Source organism: Oncorhynchus tshawytscha, linkage group LG21, assembly GCF_018296145.1.
Source record: "Oncorhynchus tshawytscha isolate Ot180627B linkage group LG21, Otsh_v2.0, whole genome shotgun sequence".
Taxonomy (NCBI): Eukaryota; Metazoa; Chordata; class Actinopteri; order Salmoniformes; family Salmonidae; genus Oncorhynchus; species Oncorhynchus tshawytscha.
This window is the reverse complement of record NC_056449.1, coordinates 21552965-21573895: the sequence shown is the minus strand read 5'-3', so window position 1 is coordinate 21573895 and position 20931 is coordinate 21552965. Positions and strand designations below refer to the sequence as shown.

The 20931-nt window shown below is 41.6% G+C and overlaps 1 protein-coding gene across 1 annotated transcript in view; it reads left to right on the top strand.

Moving 5' to 3' along the window:
* The window catches only part of diaph2 (diaphanous-related formin 2), a 689895-nt gene that overhangs the window by 404842 nt on the left and 264122 nt on the right, over positions 1-20931 (top strand).

Here is a 20931-nt window from a genome sequence, read left to right as displayed (position 1 = left end):
TAATCTGCTTTTTACCAATACAATGACAACATTAATCTTTGTTGTTTACCATTACAATGACAACATTAATCTATGTTGTTTACCAATACAATGACAAGATTAATATTTGTTGTTTACCAGTACAATGACACCACTAATCTGCTTTTTACCAATACAATGACAACATTAATCTTTGTTGTTTACCATTACAATGACAACATTAATTGTTGTTGTTCACCAATACAATGGGATCAGTAGTATGTAGTTTACCAGTACAATGACAACAGTAATATGTTGTTTACCAATACAATAACAACATTAATCTCTGTTGTTTACCATTACAATAAGAACATGAATCTGTGATGTTTACCAGTACAATACGAACATTAATCTGTGTTGTTTACCAGTACAATATGAACATTAATCTATGTTGTTTACCAGTACAATGAGAAAAGTAATCACTGTTGTTGACCAGTACAATGAGAACAGTAATCACTGTTGTTGACCAGTACAATGAGAACAGTAATCCCTGTTGTTTACCAGTACAATGAGAACATTAGTTTAGGTTCTTTGCCAGTACAACGTAAACAGTGATCACTGTTTTTTACCAATTCAATGAGAACAGTAATATGTTGTTTACCAGTGCAATGACAACATTAATCTCTGTTGTTTACCAGTGCAATGAGAACATTCATCTCTGTTGTTTACCAGTGCAATGAGAACATTCATCTCTGTTGTTTACCAGTGCAATGAGAACATTCATCATTCATGGTTGTTTACCAGTACAATGAGAACAGTAGTATGTAGTTTACCAGTACAATGGGAACATTAATCTATGTTGTTTACCAGTACAATAAGAACATAACTCTGTTGTTTTACAGTACAATAAGAACATTAATCTCTTGAGATCCAACTAGTACTCCCTCCTGTGATGTTTTAGACATTCTCATCTCGGAATCCTGAGTAGTAAATGATATTCATTCATATTCATTAGCATCTGTCCACCCTCTTTATACCAGATTCTGTACATTCCTCTTATTTTACTTAGCATTCTGATCCAATTCCCATAATTTGACCAAAGACTGACAGAAGATGTTCCTATAATTTAGAACAATATTTTGGATTGACAGATGTTTCTCACTACATACCATATCGATTCAGATGTTGCTCTTGGACACATCTACTGTACTATATGCATCATCCTCTATCCACCTCTAATAACCTGGCCATAGCCCGGGGTGTAGCCTGAGGGCTCAATGATTTTCACTTGTCACTCTCCCAAAACAAACCCGGAGCTTAGGCAGTGTGTTGAGGTCTGAGATTGTCGCTTGAGTCCAGGCTCATTGCCACTAGCGCTCAAGAAGGTCCAAAGTGCCAACGGCCACTCAGCCCCACTGCCATGATACCCAGAGCCATTGCTCGTTCGCCCACAATGGCACACACACACTTGCATACATGAGCATGCACACATGCACGAGCAAGTACACACACAAACACACATACACACACACCTTCTCTACTCAACCAGGAATAAGCAAATTACATCGGAGCGAAGATCCGCGATGTAATACTTTGTCAAAGAGAGCCGGGCTTGAGAACTCCTTTGGCGAAAGTTAAATAGAGCAATCAGCGTTTGACAATACTTCTGTTGGCATGAGGGTTCTATATTCCCATTGCTACTTTTGTCTTTTATTATTTAATTTTTCCTTTATTTATATATTTCCCTTCAACATCTTGGCGGATGCCCATTATCATGCAGGCAGCCAATATCTTGCAATATAGAATGAGCACATGCCGGTATACTAACTAGCTAGGGGCTTGGTGGAGTGTTACCTCATGGCCATATCCTATATCAAACAAACTCCCCTCACATAGAATGTGACTAACACAAGGAAAAAGCCCATTTAGCCCATCTGTTTTGTATGGGGAAATTCACGTAAATAAGTAGTCATGAATCAGAAGTAATTAAACTAATTGTGACGCTTCATCTTCTATTCCTAATTGCAGGACTAATTTCACCATGTGACTTTGGTGTTCCCTAATAGTATATTGGAAATGACTCGCCAGACCCTGCATAGTTGGAAGTAAAAATGTACTTTGTAAACTTGGCTTCATTAGTTCTTCAAGTTGCCAACACTGCAGGCAATAAGACATATCATGGTCATCCATGTCTCTAGACTTGACTCTGTTTTAACATATCACCATATGGGTGACGCTATTGTCTTGATGCCTCATTTCAAAGTAACTCTTCTGTGTAAGTTATCCCTGCATGAACCCTCTGAAGCTTGCAGAGTGGAACATCATTTAGGGTTTTCAAAAGGTGTGTATGTATTTGTGTATGTGTGTTCGTGTGTGTGTGTGTGTGTGTGTGCGTGCGTGAATGGTTCTGTGTGTTTGTTTGTTTGTGTGTGCATGGGTCTGTGTGTGTGCATGGGTCTCTCTCGTGTGTGTGTGTGTGTGTGTGTGTGTGTGTGTGTGTGTGTGTGTGTGTGTGTGTGCGGGTGCGATAGTAATTCCATTCACTGGGGGAAAGTGGAGGTGAGAGAGACTAAACAAGGCCGGAGGGGGGTGAGAGATTCTCTCTGCTGGAGAAAATAGTGGAACATCATAACACAAAGCAAATTAGATCAATCCATTTTAGAATATGATTAGACACAGAGCTCACATAGCTATTGAGGGGTATGCCTCAGTAATTGCAACTGAGTTCACATACAGTTAAAGTTGGAAGTTTACATACACCTTGTTTAAACTCAGTTTTTCACAATTCCTGACATTTAATCCTAGTAAAAATCCCCTGTTTTAAGTCAGTTAGGATCACCACTTCATTTTATGAATGTGAAATGTCAGAGCAATAGTAGAGAGTGATCTATGTCAGCTTTTATTTCTTTCATCACGTTCCCAGTGGGTCAGAAGTTTACATACACTCAATTAGTATTTGGTAGCATTGCCTTTAAATTGTTTAAATTGAGTAAACTGTTTCGTGTAGCCTTCCACAAGGTTCCACAATAAGTTGGGTGAATTTTGGCACATTCCTTCTGACAGAGCTGATGTAATTGAGTCAGGTGTGTAGGCCTCCTTGCTCGCACACGGTTTTTCAGTTCTGCCCACACATTTTATATAGGATTGAGGTCAGGACTTTGTGGCCACTCCAATACCTTGACTTTGTTGTCCTTAAGCCATTTTCCCGCAACTTTGGAAGTATGCTTGGGGTCATTGTCCATTTGGAAGACCCATTTGCCACCAAGCTTTAACTTCCTGACTGAAGTGTTGAGATGTTGCTTCAATATATCCACTTAATTTTCCTTTCATGATGCCATCTATTTTGTGAAGTGCACCAATCCCTCCTGCAGCAAAGCACCCCCACAACATGATGCTGCCACCCCCGTTCTTCATGGTTGGGAGAGTGTTCTTCGGCTTGCAAGCCTCCCCCTTTTTCCTCCAAACATAAAGATGGTCATTATGGCCAAACGGTTCTATTTTTGTTTCATCAGACCAGAGGACATTTCTCCACAAAGTACGACCTTCGTCCCCATGTGTAGTTGCAAACCGTAGTCTGGCTTTTTTATGGCAGTTTTGGAGCAGTGGCTTCTTCCTTGCTGAGCGGCCTTTCAGGTTATGTCGATATAGGACTCGTTTTACTGTGGATATAGATACTTTTGTACCTGTTTCCTCCAGCATCTTCACATTTTCCTTTGCTGTTGTTCTGGGATTGATTTGTACTTTTCACACCAAAGTACGTTCATCTCTGAGACAGAACTCATCTCCTTCCTGAGCTTGATGACAGCAGCGTGGTCCCATGGTGTTTATACTAGCGTACTATTGTTAGTAAAGATGTACATTCAGGAGTTTGGAAATTTCTCCCAAGAAAGAACCAGACTTGTGGAGGTCTACAATTTTTTTTCTGAAGTCTTGACTGATTTATTATAATTTTCCCATGATGTCAAGCAAGGTGGCACAGGTACACCTCCAATTGCCTCAAACAATGTCAATTAGCCTCTCAGAAGCTTCTAAAGCCATGACATAATTTTGGGGAATTTTCCAAGCTGTTTAAAGGCACAGTCAACTTAGTCTATAAAAACTTCTGACCCACTGGAATTGTGACACAGTGAATAATAAGTGAAATAATCTGTCTGTAAACAATTTTTGGAAAAATTACTTGCGTCATGCTCCTGATGTCCTAACCAACTTGCCAGAACTATAGTTTGTTAACAAGACATTTGTGGAGTGGTTGAAAAATTAGTTTTAATGACTCCAACCTAAGTGTATGGAAACTTCCGGCTTCAACTGTAGCTATTGAGGGGTGTACCTCTGTAATTCAAACAGAGCTCACATAGCTATTGAGGTGTATGCCTCAGGGAGTTCAAACAGAGCTCACATAGCTATTGAGGAGTATGCCTCAGGGAATTCAAACAGAGCTCACATAGCTATTGAGGAGTATGCCTCAGGGAATTCAAACAGAGCTCACATAGCTATTGAGGAGTATGCTTCAGGAATTCAAACAGAGCTCACATAGCTATTGATGGGTATGCCTCAGGAATTCAAACAGAGCTCCCACAGCTATTGAGGGGTATGCCTCAGGAATTCAAACAAGATCTACCTATATATGGTGAAAAAACAATGGATACTGGTGGTATTTGATGGAGAATTTGTCCTAGACCCTAACCCCTTTCTAAAGTTGGCATAAATCAAATGCTATGCCATATGCATATACCTTATGAATTGTTGTGTGAGTATTTGAGAGGTTTGGTTTGAGACTGATACAAATTGCTGTGTTGGATCCATAGAAATATAATTCTTAGAAAGGGTGTCAGTTGGTGGCATAATGGATGGACATTTGAGTGTACCCATGCCTAGGTTGACACTATACAGGTAAATACAACGTAATAATTATATATATTTTTCTTTTTTTTTATTTCACCTTTATTTAACCAGGTAGGCAAGTTGAGAACAAGTTCTCATTTACAATTGTGACCTGGCCAAGATAAAGCAAAGCAGTTCGACACATACAACAACACAGAGTTACACATGGAGTAAAACAAACATACAGTCAATAAATAATACAGTAGAAAAATAAGTCTATATACAATGTGCGCAAATGAGGTGAGATAAGGGAGGTAAAGGCAAAAAAAAGCCATGGTGGCGAAGTAAATACAATATAGCAAAACACTGGAATGGTAGATTTGCAGTGGAAGAATGTGCAAGGTAGAGATATAAATAATGGGGTGCAAAGGAGCAAAATAAATAAATACAGTAGGGGGAGAGGTAGTTATTTGGGCTAAATTATAGATGGGCTATGTACAGGTGCAGTTATCTGTGAGCTGCTCTGACAGCTGGTGCTTAAAGCTAGTGAGGGAGATAAGTGTTTCCAGTTTCAGAGATTTTTTTAGTTCGTTCCAGTCATTGGCAGCAGAGAACTGGAAGGAGAGGCGGCCAAAGGAAGAATTGGTTTTGGGGGTGACCAGAGAGATATACCTGCTGGAGCGTGTGCTACAGATGGGTGCTGCTATGGTGACCAGCGAGCTGAGATAAGGGGGGATTTTCTAGCAGGGTCTTGTAGATGACCTGGAGCCAGTGGGTTTGGCGACGAGTATGAAGCGAAGGCCAGCCAACGAGAGCGTACAGGTCGCAGTGGTGGGTAGTATATGGGGCTTTGGTGACAAAATGGATGGCACTGTGATAGACTGCATCCAATTTATTGAGTAGGATGTTGGAGGCTATTTTGTAAATGACATTGCCGAAGTCGAGGATCGGTAAGATGGTCAGTTTTACGAGGGTATGTTTGGCAGCATGAGTGAAGGATGCTTTGTTGCGAAATAGGAAGCCAATTCTAGATATAACTTTGGATTGGAGATGTTTGATGTGAGTCTGGAAGGAGAGTTTACAGTCTAACCAGACACCTAGGTATTTGTAGTTGTCCACATATTCTAAGTCAGAACCGTGCAGAGTAGTGATGTTGGATGGCGCGTTCGAAAATAAACACCTTCATTGGACCAGCATCTTTGCTGAATCTACAGGATTAGCATTTCAAATGTGACCAGCAGTTGGGACATCAATTAATAAAGTGGATGTAGATAATTAGAAAAAAAAGTAAATGGAAGTTAAACAGTTACTGTATGTGTGTGTTTGCTTAGTAGTTAGCTGAAATTCACTACGATTGTGTATTTTCTACTTTGATGGCAAACTTTCTGTACTGCTAACTGTAACGGTTTCCTTCCGTCGAAGGAGAAGCGGACCAAAATGCAGCGTGGTGGTTACTCATGTTCTTTAATGAAAAAATGAACGATACATGAAATAACTAATCTACAAAACAACAAACGGAACGTGAAAACCTAACAGCCTATCTAGTGACAAGAAACACAGATACAAGATCAATCACCCACAAACACACAGAGAAACCCAGGCTACCTAAATATGGTTCCCAATCAGAGACAACGAGAATCACCTGACTCTGATTGAGAACCGCCTCAGGCAGCCATAGACTATGCTAGACAACCCTACTCAACCACAATCCCAATACCTGCTAAAACCCCAATACAAAAACACACCACAAAATAAACCCATGTCACACCCTGGCCTGACCAAATAAAGAAAGAAAACACAAAATACTAAGACCAAGGTGTGACAGCTAACATTCACTTCCTGTCATTTTTGCTCTGGCGCTGATCCAATGACTGTTTATTTTAGCTTCTGCATTGAATTATTATCTTGTCTTAATCTTCTCTATCTTCAACCTAGACCAATACCAGGAAGTAAAAGCAGGAAATGTATCCTTCAGTCTGTGCTGTGATTTGTTGAGTAAACTAAACTGAAATGACAAAAAAATGCATTATGTTGCATGAGCCACATTAGTTAGCATAATTTCTATGAACATTCTACATTACCATGGCAGCCAGGATCAGTTGGATGCCAAGGAAATACCATAGAAATGATTACTCACAATACCAGGTATTCCCATGACTTTACCAGTCAAATTGCCAAGGTTAGTGCTTCCAAGCCCGTTCTGTTAATTATATTTATATTGTTGGATCCAACAATGATTAATCTATTCATGGGTTACTTCACAATATTGTTTTGAACGTTCATTTTGGACTTATGCCCGACTAAGCATTCTCCTCAATGCATCGTTAATGAGCGCTGATAGAGATTGCATCAAAAGTGCATTACAGTGGCTTGGAAATACCATGACATTCAAAAGGAGGCAAATAATTAGTAGGAAAACCTTCTGTCATCATTTTGATGTCACCAGATTGACTTTAGATCCACTATGACGTTAGCTAAGATTGAGGAGAGGCCACTGGATTTTAGCTATCAAATGTTAGCATTGCTAGCTATTTTTAACAAACTTTGCTAGCTAATGATAACATTGCCATCTGTCTATCGTAAATTTGACGACATGATCGTTTTTGTTAACTATCAACATTGTTTCCTACTAAATATTTGGCTACTTTAGCAATGTCATCGTATTTCCAGGCACTATAGTGTAATTTAGACAAAACAGTAGTTAGCCTCTGTCCAGAATGATTGGGCTTGTCGCCACTTTAGGGCACCACCGGTAGAGGGCGCCTTGAAAACGTGAAAACGAGGTGCAACCTGTGAATTAGACACAGTTATACATAGCACAACCTGTACCACATTGATTTGTACAGTATTGTTTTAGTTTTATATATTTGAGTCACATTACAGGAACTAATTCATGTTTTCGTCTCCCGCAGATGAAGTGTGTGTGTGCGTGTGTGGTAGTTATTCCTGAAGAGGCGCCTTTACACTCTCGGCCTTGGCAGAGTCCTATTTTGTCTATGGTCCTCACCTCACTGTGGTAATCAGCTTGCAGTTCTGTCAGATAAACGTAATGACTGCCTAATCACTGGAAACCAAAGCGTTTCACCGCGTAAAGGGAGCGAACTGCACCGTACTCAGCAGATGTCAGTGGCTGTCTACGAACTGCACTGTGCTCAGTAGATGTCAGTGGCTGTCTACGAACTGCACTGTGCTCAGTAGATGTCAGTGGCTGTCTACGAACTGCACTGTGCTCAGTAGATGTCAGTGGCTGTCTACGAACTGCACTGTGCTCAGTAGATGTCAGTGGCTGTCTACGAACTGCACTGTGCTCAGTAGATGTCAGTGGCTGTCTACGAACTGCACTGTGCTCAGTAGATGTCAGTGGCTGTCTATGAACTGCACTGTGCTCAGTAGATGTCAGTGGCTGTCTACGAACGGCACTGTGCTCAGTAGATGTCAGTGGCTGTCTACGAACTGCACTGTGCATACAGTGCCTTGCGAAAGTATTCGGCCCCCTTGAACTTTGCGACCTTTTGCCACATTTCAGGCTTCAAACATAAAGATATAAAACTGTATTTTTTTTGTGAAGAATCAACAACAAGTGGGACACAATCATGAAGTGGAACGACATTTATTGGATATTTCAAACTTTTTTAACAAATCAAAAACTGAAAAATTGGGCGTGCAAAATGATTCAGCCCCTTTACTTTCAGTGCAGCAAACTCTCTCCAGAAGTTCAGTGAGGATCTCTGAATGACCCAATGTTGACCTAAATGACTAATGATGATAAATACAATCCACCTGTGTGTAATCAAGTCTCCGTATAAATACACCTGCACTGTGATAGTCTCAGAGGTCCGTTAAAAGCGCAGAGAGCATCATGAAGAACAAGGAACACACCAGGCAGGTCCGAGATACTGTTGTGAAGAAGTTTAAAGCCGGATTTGGATACAAAAAGATTTCCCAAGCTTTAAACATCCCAAGGAGCGCTGTGCAAGCGATAATATTGAAATGGATGGAGTATCAGACCACTGCAAATCTACCAAGACCTGGCCGTCCCTCTAAACTTTCAGCTCATACAAGGAGAAGACTGATCAGAGATGCAGCCAAGAGGCCCATGATCACTCTGGATAAACTGCAGAGATCTACAGCTGAGGTGGGAGACTCTGTCCATAGGACAACAATCAGTCGTATATTGCACAAATCTGGCCTTTATGGAAGAGTGGCAAGAAGAAAGCCATTTCTTAAAGATATCCATAAAAAGTGTTGTTTAAAGTTTGCCACAAGCCACCTTGGAGACACACCAAACATGTGGAAGAAGGTGCTCTGGTCAGATGAAACCAAAATTGAACTTTTTGGCAACAATGCAAAACGTTATGTTTGGCGTAAAAGCAACACAGCTCATCACCCTGAACACACCATCCCCACTGTCAAACATGGTGGTGGCAGCATCATGGTTTGGGCCTGCTTTTCTTCAGCAGGGACAGGGAAGATGGTTCAAATTGATGGGAAGATGGATGGAGCCAAATACAGGACCATTCTGGAAGAAAACCTGATGGAGTCTGCAAAAGACCTGAGACTGGGACGGAGATTTGTCTTCCATCAAGACAATGATCCAAAACATAAAGCAACATCTACAATGGAATGGTTCAAAAATAAACCTATCCAGGTGTTAGAATGGCCAAGACAAAGTCCAGACCTGAATCCAATCGAGAATCTGCGGAAAGAACTGAAAACTGCTGTTCACAAATGCTCTCCATCCAACCTCACTGAGCTCGAGCTGTTTTGCAAGGAGGAATGGGAAAAAATGTCAGTCTTTCGATGTGCAAAACTGATAGAGACATACCCCAAGCGACTTACAGCTGTAATCGCAGCAAAAGGTGGCGCTACAAAGTATTAACTTAAGGGGGCTGAATAATTTTGCACGCCCAATTTTTCAGTTTTTGATGTGTTAAAATTTTTTGAAATATCCAATAAATGTCGTTCCACTTCATGATTGTCACACTTGTTGTTGATTCTTCACAAAAAAATACAGTTTTATATCTTTATGTTTTAAGCCTGAAATGTGGCAAAAGGTCGCAAAGTTAAAGGGGGCCGAATAATTTCGCAAGGCACTGTAGATGTCAGTGGCTGTCTATAAACTGCACTGTGCTCAGTAGACGTCAGTGGCTGTCTATAAACTGCACTGTGCTCAGTAGATGTCAGTGGCTGTCTACGAACTGCACTGTGCTCAGTAGATGTCAGTGGCTATCTACAAACTGCACTGTACTCAATAGATGTCAGTGGCTGTCTACGAACTGCACTGTGCTCAGTAGACGTCAGTGGCTGTCTACGAACTGCACTGTGCTCAGTAGATGTCAGTGGCTGTCTACGAACTGCACTGTGCTCAGTAGATGTCAGTGGCTGTCTATAAACTGCACTGTACTCAGTAGATGTCAGTGGCTGTCTACGAACTGCACTGTGCTCAGTGGCTGTCTACGAACTGCACTGTGCTCAGTAGATGTCAGTGGCTGTCTACGAACTGCACTGTGCTCAGTAGATGTCAGTGGCTGTCTACGAACTGCACTGTGCTCAGTAGATGTCAGTGGCTGTCTACGAACTGCACTGTGCTCAGTAGATGTCAGTGGCTGTCTAGACTCCTCCTCCACCCCAGCCCTGCAGCCCTGCTGTGGCCCAAGGTTAAAGAGCCTGGACACCTATTTATCTCATTAACAGAAATTATGAAAAATAGCCAAGATGGCAGATATTCACAGCATAGCATTGTGAGGGGAGCTGGAATCCATTAGATATCTGAGTAGTTGTTCATTATTGTGCCCTTTTCACACTACTGAGCCAACACAGTACGGTCTGGGTCCGCCCTACAGTGGGAATCAGGTACCAGTTGATACTTTAGTTTGTGCTTTAGTTTGTACTTACGCTGCTGATGTTATTTCAGGACATGACAAGTAGATGCATAACCATGTGTAGCTGTCAACTATAACCAGACTGTGTTAATTCACTGTGTTATTTGCTGAGGCTGGTGTTTGATTATGTAGAGTGCTGTTGTATTGTATAATTCACTGGGCCCATACCTTGTACATTTGATATGAAATGTACTGCTCTCTGATTCTTGTCTTTTCCCACAGCATACTGCTGATCTGAGCTATCAGATGAGAAGAGCATAGATTGCATGTGCACATGCACGTTTGCATGTGGTAATGACAGTTTGGGGTGTAACAAAAAAACAAATTAAAATGTATTAAATTAAATTGTGATTTTTACCCTATGTGAGCAGATGATTGGTCCTCATCTAATGAAAGTGTGTGTTTGTGCTCACTTGTGAGTGTGTGTGTAGGCACGGCTGAATGCGGTGTTTATATGGCAAGAATATTGTTGGAATGGGGTTGCTGAGGTGGGTAGTGCTAATTAGCTCTCACAACATGCAGTTCCAGCAGCATGGCAGTCACAGTGGGTAATCAATATGGAACAAGTTTCTTATGCACTGAAGTGGAGATATTGGCACACACACACACACACACACACACACACACACACACACACAAGGTAGGACAACATGTAAACACACACACACTTGGCTGGCACAGTATTTCTCTCCAGACTCCTTATACATGGGACTGTGCCAGCATCCTCCTTTTTTTATTTTGTAAAGACTGGTGTGTCCACAATTCAGCAGGGGGCCACAGCTCTTTGCTCCATTTTATACACAGCTGTGTTTTAATATAGGACTACATGCTTCCCCTGTAACATGCCCCAGTGTGCGGACTACATGTCATTCTTAAACACCGCTGTGTGCCCAGGCCCTATTCTTGTACACTAATATATATTGACAGCATGATTTATCATTGGACAATAGGCATCTGCTAAGCTAATTACCACCCACTCTGCCAACCCAGGGCATCTTCTTTGTATGAGGGACACCTGTGGACCAGCCAGAGAAGAATCAGAATCAACACGCTCTAGATTTGGTGTCAGTCATTACAGTGACAGAAATAGGTTGAAGTACATCATTTCACTAATGTAGCAGTAATATTTGCATTCCCTACATCCATGTAGAATGACTTCTAAGATGTCAAATTACCTCGAGCTCAGTGTGTCACTTTTGTTTTTTCTCCTTCACTTCTATGACCATTAGAAACCCAGAGAGCTATAATAACTTCTATGACCATTAGAAACCCAGAGAGCTATAATAACGTCTATGACCATTAGCAACCCAGAGAGCTATAATAACTTCTATGCCCATTAGAACCCTAGAGAGCCAGGTAGGCCACAATAATGTCTATGCCCATTAGAACCCTAGAGAGCCAGGTAGGCCATAATAACTTCTATGCCCATTAGAACCCTAGAGAGCCAAGTAGGCCATAATAACTTCTATGTCCATTAGAGATGCAGAGAGACAGGTAGGGAACAATAACTTATATGACAATTAGAGATGCAGAGAGACCGGTAGGGCACAATAACTTATATGACCATTATAGATGCAGAGAGACAGGTAGGGAACAATAACTTATATGACCATTATAGATGCAGAGAGACAGGTAGGGCATAATAACTAACACTTAAATATTTCAGCATCAGTAGGAATGTTTTCAGTTATTAGGGCTCTCTTGTGCTTTTCAATGTACCAAACAGATCTTTTATGTTGCGGCACCGTCTGCGCCAAACATATTAATATACTTTAATGATCTGGCCTATAAATAACTAACAAGATTCCAGAATTAATTTCTGAAGAGAGGTTGCTGGTGATGATGAAAGGGGGCCTATATAGAAATAAATTGTAATTATATGGCGGATGCATATAGAACAATAAGCAACAACCGGGCCTATATAAACAGTGTTTGTGGGTGTGTTGAGTTGACAGCTTTAAGAATGTATAAGGGGTTGGACATAAGTTGCTGTCCAACCTATTCAAATATGTCCCTCGAGGCAGTTACTCTTCTGGTTGACATTTTTCCCCTGTAATTTGGGATGGCAGGTAGCCTAGTGGTTAGAGCGTTGGGCCAGTACAAGGTATATGCAGTTAACCCACTGTTCCCCGGTAGGCCATCATTGTAAATAATTTGTTTTCAACTGACTTGCCTAGTGTAAAGGTTCAATGAAAAAATAAAACATTCAAATCAGGGACATATTTAGACCTGTGACACCAGATGAGTGCAATTAACTACCAGAAACAAAAATCTGAATTGTTTAGGCTCTCCAGGACCTAATGCCATAGCCCTGTAATGTTGACTCTTTCTATTGAGCATTCCAATTAATCCCAAAGGTGTTCGATTGGGTTGAGGTCAGGGCTCAGTCAAGTTCTTCCACACCGATCTCGACAACCCATTTATGTATGGATCTCACTTTGTGCATGGGGACATTGTCATGCTAAAAGAGGAAAGGGCCTTCCCCAAACTGTTTCCACAATGTTGGAAGCTCATAAATGTCTAGAATGTAATTGTGTGCTGTATAGCTTTACAATTTCCCTCCTTCGAAAATAAGGGGCCCATCCCGATCCATGAAAAATAGCCCCAGACCATTTTTCCTCCTCCACCAAGCTTTACAGTTGGCACTATGCATTCAGGCAGGTAGTGTTTTCCTGGCATCCACCAAACTCAGATCCGTTCGTCCGACTGCCAGATGGTGAAGCGTTTCCACTGCTCCAGAGTCCAATGAGCTTTACACCGCTCCAGCCGACGCTTGGCATTGCGCATGGTGATCTTAGGCTTGTGTGTGGCTGCTCGGCCATGGAAACCCATTTTATCAATGCAATGGAAACAAAGGTCAATCAACATGTACGCTTTACCTCTTCTGTCCACCACTATATGCTCTCATAATGTAACCCAATGTAATATAATGTTACCTAAAGGGGTTCATATTTGTACAATTCTGAATTAAACTAGATATCTCTTGCTGAGACAATAGGTCTGCTGCAGTGTTCATGATAACTGGAACTTGATACTTGGCAAGTGTGTTTGCTGACAATGTTCTTTCACTTTCAGAATGTACTGTTCAGGGTGTTAAGGAAAACTTGTATTTTGTATTTACTTACGTCAAAATGTTTGAGGGTACTAGACGTAAGAGGCATTATTTGCTGTTCAAAGACCTAGCTGGTGCAAAGCCCTCAGTTGTTGTGGTGGTGATAGCTGTGGAAAGCACTAAACCTGCTGAGGTCGTCAGAGCAGACCTCGCATCTTTATGGAAATGGTGAAAGTCTTTAAAATGTATTATCTTTATGCATGTACTGTTGCTCACTCGTGTGTGTGTGTGTGTGTGTGTGTGTGTGTGTGTGTGTGTGTGTGTGTGTGTGTGTGTGTGTGTGTGTGTGTGTGTGTGTGTGTGTGTGTGTGTGTGTGTGTGTGTGTGTGTGTGTGTGTGTGTGTGTGTGTGTGAGAGCAGTGAATGGTAAACAACCCAGTGGCTGAATGTGGGGTACAGCAGAACTTAGTTCTGTTTAAATTAAGAGAACACCATCATGTTTCGGGTGCTGCTACATTCCCCCAAAGCGGCTAGCCTTGTTTTGATATCTACACTGGAGCGTTTCTGATGCCTCCCTTATTATAGGGGCAATCTGGGATTCAAACAACAACACATTGGGTATCCCAACACCTTTTTTGTAGACATTACAAAAAGTTGAGTAAATCAAGGGTTGGGTTGTGATGGGAACCACAGTGGAACTATGTTCATGAGGCATTTATACATTTTATATTTTTCAATAATGGCTATACAATGAGTGTACATAAGATTGAGATCACCTGCTCTTTCCATGACATTGACCAGGGGTGTCACACTCCTTCCATAGAGGGCCTAGTGTCTGAGGGTCTTTGGTTTTTCCTTTCAATTAAGACCTAGACAACCAGGTGGGAGGAGTTCCTTACTAATTAGTGACCTTCATTCATCAATCAAGTACAAGGATGCAGCGAAAAGCCGCAGCCACTCGGCCCTCTGTGGAATGAGTATGACACGTGACACAGACTGACCAGGTGAATCAAAGTGAAAGTTATGTTCCCTTATTGATGTCACTTGTTAAATCCACTTCAATCAGTGTAGATGAAAGGGAAGAGACAGGTTAAAGTAGTATTTTTATTCCTTGACACATGGATTGTCTATGTGTGCCATTCAGAGGGTGAATGGCCAAGACAAAAGATTGGGTATGGTAGTAAGTGCCAGGTGCACCGGTTTGTATCAAGAATGGTCCACCATCAAGAGGACATCCAGCCAACTTGAACCAACTGTGGGAAGCATGAGCCAGCATCCCTGTGGAACGCTTTCAACACCCTGTATAGTCCATGCCTCAATGAATTCAGGCTGTTCTGAGAGCAACTTAATATTAGGAAGGTGTTCTCATAGTTTTGTACACTCAGTGTACAGTATATAATTTAATGGAAAGTCAAAAGATTGGAGTACCTATCCCAGATGGTCCCTTTAACCGTTAGGAGAAAGAGGCAGTAGTTGATTTTAAGCTGAAGATGATTCACTTTGGGGCTACATTTCTACTCCTATTGACTCAGGAAAGTGAAGATGTGGTCTATCTGAAAAGAAAACATGAGGATTCATGTGAAAGAAAACCAAGAGTTCCCTGTGATTTGGAAAGTGTGTCACAATCCTTTATGAACAGTCAACACACACACATGCGTGCAAGTACACACACGTGCACCAACATGCACACATACACACACGCGACATGTACACACACACACACACTGCAGCCGTTCAAACCCTCTTTGTATACGGTGCCTTCAGAACATATTCATACCCCTCGACTTATTCCACATTTTTTTGTTACAGCCTGAATTCAAAATGGATTAAGTTGATCTTCACACAATACCCCATCATGACAAAGTGAAACCATAAAAATATATATTTTTTGCTCATTTATTGAAAATGAAATACAGAAATATCTCATTTACATAAGTAGTCATACCCTTCAGTCAATATTGTGTAGATGCACCTTTGGCAGCGATAACCAGTCTTTCTGGTTAAGTCTGAAAGAGCTTTCCACATCTGGATTCTTTTCAGAATTATTCAAGCTTTTGTCATATTGGTTGTCGATCATTGCTAGACAAGGCCTTGCCATAGATTTTCAAGTAGATTTAAGTCAAAACTGTAACTCGGCACTCAGGAACATTCACTGTCTTCGCAAGCAACTCCATTGTAGATTTGGCCTTGTGTTTTAGGTTATTGTCCTGCTGAAAGATGAATGAATCTCCCAGTGTCTGTTGGAAAGCAGACTGAACCAAGTTTTCTTCTAGAATTTTTCCTGTGCTTGGCTCTATTCGGTTTATTTTTTAACCTGAAAAACTCCCCAGCCCTTAATGATTAGAAGCATACAGTACCCATAACATGATGCAGGCACCACTATACTTGAAAATATGGAGAGTGGTACTCAGTAATGTGTTGTATTAGATTTGTCCCAAACATAACAATTTGTATTCATGACAAAAAGTTGATTGATTTGCCACATTTTATGCAATATTACTTTAATGCCCTGTTGCAAACGGGATGCATGTTTTGGAATGTTTTTATTCTGTACAGGCTTCCTTCTTTTCACTCTGCCAATTAGGTTAGTATTGTGGAGTAACTGCAATTCAACTCTGTAACTGTTTTAAAGTCACAATGGTGAAATCACTGAGTGGTTTCCTTCCTCTCCGGCAACTGAGTTAGGAATGACACATGTATCTTTGTAGTGACTGGGTGTATTGTTACACCATCCAAAGTGTAATGAATAACTTTACCATGCTCAAAGGGATATTCAATGTCTGCTTTGAATATCTACTAATAGGGGCCCTTGGTTAACTTCCCTAGTCTTTGTAGTTGAATCTGTATTTGAAGTTCACTGCTCGACTGAAGATACCTTTCAGAGATGTGGTAATCATTCAAAAATCATGTTAAACACTAGTATTGCACACAGAGTGAGTCCATGCAACTTATTCTCTGACCTGTTAAGCACATTTTTACTCCTGAACATATTTAGGCTTGCCATAACACAGAAGTTGAATATGTATTGACTAATTCTTTTTTTTTTAAATCCACTTTGACATTATGGGGTATTGTGTCTAGGCCAGTAACCAAAAATCTGAGTAAAATCAATATTAAATTCAGGCTGTAACACAACAAAATGTGGAAAAAGTCAAGGGGTTTGAATACTTTCTGAAGGCACTGTATCAAAGAATATAACGAAATACCTCCCTGCCATTTTGTCCAAAGCATTGAGCCCAGGTATCGAAGGAGACAGCGGGCTTTGATGAAAGGATAATTCGGGAGGGAACCATCTAATATTTCTGATTTGATTATTGTTGCATTTCTTGCCAATTGTTTGAGATTATTTCTGTGAGTTTGGAAAAGGCTTTGTCATTGGTGAGATTGCAGTTGAGACATGTCCCTATGTATGTTGGCCTTTGAAGCCAATCTCTCTGGGAGGTACTGGGATTGATTTATTTAATGGATGCTGGAACACAGTGCCATTTCAAATTAATACATGTTTGGAGATAGGATGCTTTTCCCCCAGTGTACCATGCAAGCTCCTCTCTTTGATAAATAGATAAAAACCGCAGTAGAGCAATTGCTGAATTATTCTTTCATAATGGATAAATCAATCCACCCCCACCCAGCTTTTTGAGTTTGGTCTTTCGTCACAATTAATTCTTACCTGGGAACAATTGCAGTATAATCCCGTGAAAGCCCCCTCCACCTTGAAAAGGATACAAAGGCCTTATCCAGGATAAATACTTTATTGATCATTCAGAGCCCTTTGAATAGGTGATTATCTTAATACGGGGGCCATTGTTTGCATAGCACCATGATAGATGATTCCCCTCACCATGCATATCTTTCCAAGTAATCCTTGATTGTTAGCGCTAGGACAACATTGGTGGCTGCACAAGAGGGGACCGACTGCTATCAACCTATCAACAGATTGGAAAAACCAGGGAAGTCAACTGAAGAGACGAGAGGGGTGGCGACAGAGAGGATAGAGGGGTGGCGACAGAGAGGATAGAGGTGTGTTGACAGAGAGGATAGAGGTGTGTTGACAGAGAGGATAGAGGTGTGTTGACAGAGAGGATAGAGGTGTGTTGACAGAGGATAGAGGGGTGTTGACAGAGGATAGAGGGGTGTTGACAGAGGATAGAGGGGTGTTGACAGAGGATAGAGGGGTGTTGACAGAGATAAGATGGGTGTTGACAGAGATAAGATGGGTGTTGACAGAGGATAGATGGGTGTTGACAGAGGATAGATGGGTGTTGACAGAAGATAGATGGGTGTTGACAGAGGATAGATGGGTGTTGACAGAGGATAGAGGGGTGTTGACAGAGGATAGAGGGGTGTTGACAGAGGATAGAGGGGTGTTGACAGAGGATAGAGGGGTGTTGACAGAGGATAGAGGGGTGTTGACAGAGGATAGAGGGGTGTTGACAGAGGATAGAGGGGTGTTGACAGAGAATAGAGGGGTGTTGACAGAGATAAGATGGGTGTTGACAGAGATAAGATGGGTGTTGACAGAGGATAGATGGGTGTTGACAGAGGATAGATGGGTGTTGACAGAAGATAGATGGGTGTTGACAGAGGATAGATGGGTGTTGACAGAGGATAGATGGGTGACAGAGGATAGATGGGTGTCGACAGAGGATAGATGGGTGTCGACAGAGGATAGATGGGTGTCGACAGAGGATAGATGGGTGTCGACAGAGGATAGAGGGGTGTCGACAGAGGATAGAGGGGTGTCGACGGAGAGGATAGAGGGGTGTCGACGGAGAGGATAGAGGGGTGTCGACGGAGAGGATAGAGGGGTGGCGACGGAGAGGAGAGGGATGGTGTAAAATAGAGAAGAGAGTGATGGTGTGCTTCAACAGGATGTTCCTGGATAACAAGTGCCTTGTGCTCTTAGCAGGTGTTTAATTGAGGCTGGTGGGGTTAAATTGCTGCTTTATATGGCGATATGGCCAGATATGTGACCATGGGAAAGGTGCTGATGGTGATGCTCATCATCATAATCCTATGGCTATTGGAGCAGAAGCATAATGTCCTGTTGCATTAACCCTCGTTACCATTAAACTATCAGTGGCAATGTGTGTGCCCTTTCATCACAGCCTGACGCGTCAGCATGCGAACTGAACCACAAGCTCGGTCTGTTGTAATCATGTAATTGTCTATGTCCTAGAGAGTGGTCAATTGTATTACGTGTAATCAACTCTGCTCACCCTCCCTTTGAAATCTTCCCCTGATAGGGCAAGGGCTGGGAATGTTGCCAATGACTTTTGTTAGTCTTCCAACAGCCCTATTCCACATCTGCTGCTGTTTATTGTCCTAAAATGGATGCATTCTGTTGTGATTGAGGATTTTAAAAAGTACATTGTCAATGATAAGTCTACAGTAAGAGTATTCTTGATCATTCTTAAGACAAAGCAGAATGGAATATGAATGGATTTCTTCTCTCTGATATGATCATGTGGTTTCCTGTTGTCTTAGTCAACCGCTGGCTCCCCCACACATCAAGATAATGTAACCTTACAAGACATTTGTTCCCAGGGAGGTCTGCCAGAATCTTGAGAGTTTGGCATGGCTCTGTGAGGTTAATAATAGAAGCATTCTTGTTGTGTTTTTTATTTTTATTTCCCTCTCTCTCTTCTCCCCCCTCAAACCAGCCTTCCTGAAGTCAAGTCTTGACAGAAAACAATCTGTTTGAGCCGGCGAGGGCGAGGGGGGTCAGCCAGCACCGGTGCCCCTGCCTAATGCATCCCACCAGCCCCTGTCTTCTCCCTCCAATCTCTGTGAGGGAGGGAGGGAACAGAAAAAAGGAGGACGAGTTAGGGATTGCAGTCTGGTCGACTACCTCTGTGGCGTTTCATTCATTTAGAGCCGTACTATACCACTTGACATTACATTTGACATTATCTCTTTTGAATTCCTTTTCAAAGTCTTTGTGCTCGAGATTCGTGAAAAGGTTATCTCTGTTTTTTTACATCTTCAGGACAGAAAAGGTGGTGTAAGAATGATATATGTTTGGGGGAGGTTGACACACGGGTCCAATGTAATTAAAGTGAACATTACCTTTGAATTAACTTAAGTAATAAGGGTGAATAAATAACCTGTTTTCCAGCGCCAAAGTCATAGTCATTTTTCTCGACACAGCTATTTATTAAGGAGCTGCTAAAACACCTTACAGCACTGCGCTGACATGTGGATGTGTGATTCAATGCTGCTGAGATGCAGCCTGACAGATGTTACTCAGTGGGTAATCCCCCAACTCTGCCTCCCCAGTCCTGCTGAAATATTTATATTTAAAGTACACATGTATATTATATTTATGGGTAAATACTGTGGTTTGATCCAATAGTTGTAAGATTCTGTAACACTTTACCATAAGTAATTTGCCTTAAAAGCTTTACTTAAGTTACCCTAATGTAACTACACAGAAATAACTGTAGAAACATTTTATTTACACACGTTACATAGTTACAGCTTTATTGACCAATTTCTCTCTCATCCTATGTGTGAATGGACAAATGAACTGAAATCTGGGTAAACAGCAGCGTATTATTTTGAAGTGCTGACCCACACTTAATAAAGCCAATGTGATTTACTCGAGAATTTTTATTTTATTTTATTTTACCTTTATTTAACCAGGCAAGTCAGTTAAGAACAAATTATTATTTTCAATGACGGCCTAGGAACTGTGGGTTAACTGCCTGTTCAGGGGCAGAAAGACAGATTTGGACCTTGTCAACTCGGGGGTTTGAACTTGCAACCTTCCGGTTACTAGTACAACGCTCTAACCACTAGGCTACCCTGCCGCCCCAAGAAGGTGGTATAGCTCTCCTATTTTGACAGAAATGCATTTTCCAAAGTCATTCAGTCTGCCCCCAAAGAAGAGTGAGGGGGAAATTAAATGTACTCTGGTAGAGAGAGGGAACCGAGGAAGGAACTGCTTGTAGGGATGAATGCATCAATAAGCCAATTGCTCTAAAATTGGACAGGGTTTTAAGAGAGGGAGAGGGGAGGAAAGGGATTTGGCTTGCCCCCACTCTCCAGCCCAAACGCCTCATTGAAAGGTCATGTAGGATCTCTGAAAGGCTTGTGCAGTTGTCTCTAAGGCACCACAATGGAGAATATGCTCCTAGCAGCCAGTGTACTGGCCTTTTTCTCTCCAATTGTATTACTCTAGTCCAGCACATTCACTTCTCCTTTCTCAAAGCTTTG